This window comes from Lissotriton vulgaris, chromosome 5 (genome assembly GCF_964263255.1).
Source record: "Lissotriton vulgaris chromosome 5, aLisVul1.2, whole genome shotgun sequence".
NCBI classification, from domain to species: Eukaryota; Metazoa; Chordata; class Amphibia; order Caudata; family Salamandridae; genus Lissotriton; species Lissotriton vulgaris.
In genome coordinates, this window is record NC_141693.1 from 1,931,887,739 (window position 1) to 1,931,894,097 (window position 6,359).

The following is a 6,359-nucleotide window of genomic DNA, read 5'->3' on the forward strand; positions in this document are numbered from 1 at the left end:
ACAAGAACACAGCATCTTACGAGTGCTCGTTGGCTGGATGCGAGCTGATACTTCTGGCGAGTCACGTGCATATCAAAAGATGTAACACGTTAAATCCAGCTACACTGTTGCCACTCCCAGATGAGAAAGACGTTCAGGAAAAACATGATTGTTTTCTTCGAACGGAAGAAGAAACGAAGGGTAGGATTGATTTGAAGGACACTCCGCTCAAGGACCCGGATGGGATCCTATGGGTGGACGGTTCTTGTTTCAAGCTTCCAAATGGGGAGACTACTTCTGCCTATGCTGTCACCACCTTATGCAAAATTGTTGAGACGGCACGTATCGGACATAATTCAGCTCAAGCAGCTGAATTGATAGCCTTGACTAGAGCGTGTGTGTTGTCGAAGGGAAAGAGAGTGAATGTGTACACTGATAGTCAGTATGCTTTTGGCGTTGCACATAGCTTTGGTAAATTATGGAGGGAGAGAGGATTCTTTACCTCTCACGGGACAAAGATCCAGCATGGTCAGTTGGTGACTGATCATCTTGAGCCACTTACTTTACCTGCACAGATAGCAATCATAAAGTGCAGCGCGCATAGGAAAGTCACAGATGATGTGGGTCGTGGAAATGCGTTTGCAGATGAGGTAGCAAAAACTACAGCTAGAGACACCACTAGCCGAATGTATGTGGCAGGTCCTGAAAATTGGGTTAGGGAAATTGGAAGACACGATTGAGAGTGTGAAACCAATTCAGGGAGAGGCTACTGAGAAGGAATTGAGTACGTGGAAAGAAAGTACAGGAATGTTAGATTCGATGGGTTGTTGGACGGAGTTGTCGGAACATCAGCGATGGTTATTACCGGACGCTTATGTGTTGCCGGTTGTGACTTTGGCTCATGGTCCAGCTCACATTAGTGCGAAAGGCATATGTAAGCTTTTGGCTCCTGTGTGGCAGAATGAAGGAATCCCGAAATGTGCAGAGAATGTGGTTAAGCATTGTATTGTTTGTCTAATGCATAACCCAGGAAAGGGTACCCCAACCCCGGCAGGTCATTTTACTCCCCCGTCATATCCTTTTGAGGTGTTGCAGATCGATTACATTCACATGGATCGATGCAACAACCTTAAGTATGTTCTGGTGGTGGTATGTGCTTTTCCCGTTGGATAGAGGCCTACCCCTTGAAAGATAACACTGCTCTGTCAACTGCTAAAGTGTTGCTTAAAGAGTTCTTTCCCAGGTTTGGTTTGCTGCGAATTGTCTGGAGTGACAATGGAAGTGAATTTGCGGGTCAAATTATGCAGAAAGTGTGTTCTGGTCTTGGTATTAGACAGAAGTTTCATGCGTCAAACCATCCACAGTCAGCGGGTTTGGTTGAGTGTTATAATGGTACACTCAAGCTTAAACTAGCCAAGATTCAAGCCAGTACGGGCCTTGCTTGGCCTGATGCCTTGCCCCTAGCTCTTTTGTCAACCAGAACTACTGTGCACTCTTGTATGGGACTTAGCCGATATGAAGTGGTATTCGGACGACCAGCTAATGTTTGGGGTGTCCCTCGTCCCAGGAAATACTAAGACATACCATATCCTCTGTTAATTGACTACCTGCATAACTTGTCTGCTAAATTAAGTATTATTCTTCAACAGGTACAAAGTGCTTTGCCGGAGGCCTCTACAGACCCAGGTCACACCATTTTGCCCGGTGATTGGGTTTCATCAAGAATTTTCAGTGGACTAAGAATTTGGTGCCTCGCTGGTCTGCGCCTAGACATGTCTTGCTCGTCACCCGCACAGCTGTGAAAGTGGTCGGGAAAAAGAACTGGATACATGGCGTGCACTGTAAAAAAGTGCCATTGCCGTTACCCTTCGGCCAGTGGATCCGCAGTGGCATAAGGGAATCTGAATCTGCAGCGATTCCTTGTTTTGTGCCTTTCAGTGACGCTCAAATTTATGGAACTCAGTCTGAGAAAGTGGATGAGGACATTCTTCAAGCCGCTGTGCCTGCGCATCTTCGAATAGACACTACCAATCCAGAGACATTGTTTAAGGACCAGACCGTGACGAGCAAAACACGCTATAATCTGAGGCTGAGGCTTGACCAAAGGAACTGAACACTTTTCCTTATTACCCAAAGACATTTTTTTAAAATCTTTTTGCCTCCTTGTTTTTTGTGTGATATTTAGTATTAGATGTGCCATCTGTCTCCGTCAAAGGGTCATGGTAGGAGGCTCAGACTGTAACCTGGTTTTTGTTCTTTTAGCAAGTGGCTAGTGCCTCAGGATATACAGAAGTGAGTAGCTGAGTGCTTGAGGAAGATTGCCGTGAGCGACATTTTTTTTAGATAAAGATGGATGGTACAACAACCATAGGTAGGGAAAATAGGAAGCAGGAAATGAGATCGAAGTATTGTAAATTATTGCGTAGTCGATTTGGTGTAACTTTGTGTGTTTTTATGTTTTTGTGTATTTTATTAGCCTGTACAGGTTGGATTGTACATGTTCTGCAGCAGAGAAATGTTGTTAATTCTACAACTTCTTTGCCTTCTCGTCTTTCTGTCCTTTCACATAAAATGCATACTCTACCTCCGCATGAGCAGATAAGGAGAGACGAATATATGAATAACACGTTTGTCCAGTTGTTACACCAACATCAGTTGGCTATTAATAAGACTGACTGTTGGGTGTGCGGACTTATGCCACACAATACACGAAAGGGAATGCCATATTTGGTTCTTCCTTTCTCATATGAAGGTTCAGCTTGGGCCTATCTGACTATGTTTTCGGCCGCATACCACAACAGACTTTGAAGCCCTGCTAAAACTTTTGGGAATGGATTGGATTTTAGCCACAGCTCTTTAATTAAGGGTATAGTGGTGATGGCTAAGATCGTAGAGAAGAACAAGATTCCATTAGACGAGAAGAGAGCTTATGAAGGATGGAATGTTACCCACTATGTTTCTAGCCTTGGTGACAAAACTAGAAAGGGTGAGTCTTCTCCAGTATGGACCGTACCCCATCAAGGTAATTTTTGTCTCCAAGTCAATAGCAAGAAAGCTGACAGCAAGCAGAGTTGTCTGTACACCTATATTTTCTCGTCCCCTGATTTCCCTCCGTTGGTTCTGTCTGAAAGAACATATTTTGTTTGTAATGACAGAGCTTATACATGGCTCCCTTCTAACTTTTCTGGAACCTGTTATATAGCTTTCCTTCTTCCCCCTACATATACGGCTTTGTCAGACCACCACAGAGATAGATATAGTCGAGGTATATTGGATGCCAAGGATACGGCAGGACAAGAGGGAGGAGACTTCCTTAAAGGATTCCTTCCCTTTTGGGGTCCAATGGCCAACAGCAGAAACATCAGGCAATTGGTTCGTGTGGTTGAGACCACTATTAATGTTACTGCAGGTGCAATAGGGAACATTACAGCAGAGCTTCAGGCTGACCGTCTTATGACGTTGCAGAATCGGATTGCGCTAGATGTGATCTTAGCAGACCGAGGAGGTGTCTCTAGATTGATCGGATCTAGCTGCTGCATTTATATTCCAGATGATGCTCCGACAATATACCAGGCCATTTCCAAATTGCATACCATCTCCGAGTCGATTCATCAGGACGAAGGGGATTGGTCTTTTATGGGATGGTTTGGGGGAATATTGTCAACTTGGGAATGGAAGACCCTAACGTTCCTTGGAACAATTTTGGCCATCATATTCTCTTGTTGTTTGTGTGTCCAATGTGGTCCTGCAGTTTGTGGCCTACTGGCTACTTTATGTGTTCCACAACCTGTACCTCAGAAGACAGAGAATATTAGGATGATGGTGCAGCAACAGCTTGAGGATTTTATGAACATCGATGTTGATTCCGACTCAGACTAGCATGAGTGGGTTTGTTTTTGCCTGAGTAATGGCAAAAGGAGGGGCTGAGGTTCTGTAATTTGCGAATTCATTCATGCTCAGCCTCTATTTTGTAGCCGCTGCCATCTTGTGTTGCCCTCACTCAGGCAGCGCGGCGAACGCAATGTTTTTGTCGGTTCTGCATTTACGTGTCAGGTGGCTTCTTTGCCTATGTTTACTAACGAGTGTCAGGGTCTGGCCGAGTACACTAATTCCTGTCTGAGCTGATTAATCCCCGTCCGGACTATTTGTTGGTTTGCACCATTCTTTCCTTTAAGTTATCTTATCTGCTGTCCTTCGCTACACATCTCATGCATTCTCTTGTTTCACGACTCTCCTTCTAGAACATACAGCTGTGTTTTCTCTACTTGTAAATCGAATTGTGTGGATTCGTTTGTAATTTGCTTAAGGGGTCGAGTGACAAACATAACCGGGAACTTGAGTTGCTTTGGACTTAAAGAATTGTCTATAACATTTGCCTATGTCTCATGCTCTTGTGTGATTGCATTTTGCATTGTATTGTACCGTATATAAACCTGTGCGCCACAGAGTTAAGTGACAGTCTCTTTTGAACCTCGTTATACCAACGACTTCTAAGACCACTGTACTAGCTGCAGCTAATAAATACAATCTTCTACGCCAGACGAAGAGTCTGTGTCTCTGTTTCTGACAAGGCAGGTGAATTCCGGGGATTTCAGGTGTACCCTGCGCCGCCGGGCCTTAAGGCTGCGGTTCTCCACTGACCCTCCGATGGCTTGCAGTATGGGGGGCTCTCGCATCCCCGGGGCCCGTCGGACGGAGCTCAAGCCCCTGGCCCGGTCCCAGTTTCCGAACCCTAGCCAGGCCGAGCCTCCCCAGGCCCCAGTGGACCCCCGTCACCAGTGCCCGTACCCTCCCCTGGAACCAAGGAGGCTTAAGCCCAGGCCAGGTCCTCTCCCCGACGGCCTGCCCGGGGAGCCCATTTTTCTCGACTATTAAGCCCACATAGTGGGGGCTTACAGAACTCTGTGGGAAGGACAAAAGTTGAAGTTAGCCTGGCGGCTAGCCCGCAAGGCCATCTGGTCACCCAGCCCGCAGGGCCATCTGGTCACCCAGCCCACAGAGCCATCTGGTTGCGCAGCCAGGCAACCAGATGGCCCTGGATGACCCAGCGCCCTAGCAGTCCGGCGAGGGTGGCCGGGCACACCGAGGCAGCTACTCTGGAGGCTCCTTCCCCCAGGTGGCTGCTGCTCACCTCCCTGCCCGACTTGCCCGGGAGCCCTGTGCCCGGGCACGGTCCCAGCTTCCGAACCCTAACAAGGCTGGGTCCCAAGGCTGTCTACCAGGACGGGGGACTCCCTCAGCCCTGGGCCCACCGGATGCAGCACGAGCCCCAGGCACGGTCCCAGCTTCCCAACCCTAGCCAGGCTGGGGAGAGCCTCCCTAGGACCCGATGGAACTCCATCCCCAGCGCCAGGACCCTCTTATGGCTTGCAGTACGGGGGATCACGCATCCCCTGGGTCTGCCGGACGGAGCTCAAGCCCCGGGCCCAAGCCCAGCTTCCGAGCCCTAGTCAGGCCAGGGAGAGCCTCCCCGGGACCCGGTGGACCCCCATCCCCAGCGCCAGGACCCTCCGATGGCTTGCAGTACGGGGGGCTCACGCATCCCCTGGGTCTGCCGGATGAAGCACGAGCCCCGGGCCTGGTCGCAGTTTCCGAACCCTAGCCAGCCCGGGGAGAGCCTCCCTGGGACCATGTGGACCCCCGTCCACAGTGCCCGGACCCTCTGATGGCTTGCAGTATGGGGGCTCACGCATCCCGGGGCCCACCGGACGGAGCTCAGCGCCCTTGCAGTCCGGCGGGGGTGGCCGGGCACACCGAGGCAGCTACTCTGGAGGCTCCTTCCCCCAGGTGGCTGCTGCTCACCTCCCTGCCCGACTTGCCCCGGAGCACTGTGCCCTGTGCCCGGGCACGGTCCCAGCTTCCGAATCCTAACAAGGCCGGGTCCCACGGCTGTCTACCAGGACGGGGGACTCCCTCAGCCCTGGGCCCACCGGAAGCAGCACGAGCCCCAGGCACGGTCCCAGCTTCCGATTCCTAGGCAGCCCGGGGAGAGCCTCCCTGGGACCAGGTGGACCCCCGTCCACAGTGCCCGGACCCTCTGATGGCTTGCAGTATGGGGGCTCACGCATCCCGGGGCCCACCGGACGGAGCTCAAGCCCCGAGCCCTGTCCTAGCTTCCAAACCCTAGTCAGGCCGGGGAGAGCATCCCCGGGACCCAGTGGACCCCCGTAACCAGCTCCCAGACCCTCGGCTGGCTTCCAGGATGGAGGGCTCCTGCTGCCTGGGACCCTGGGACACAGCACGAGCCCCGGGCCTGGTCCCAGCTTCCGAACCCTAGCCAGGCCAGGAAGAGCCTCCCTGGGACCCGGTGGACCCCCGTCCCCAGCGCCCGGACCCTCGGCTGGCTTCCAGGATGGGGGGCTCCCACAGCCTGGGACCCT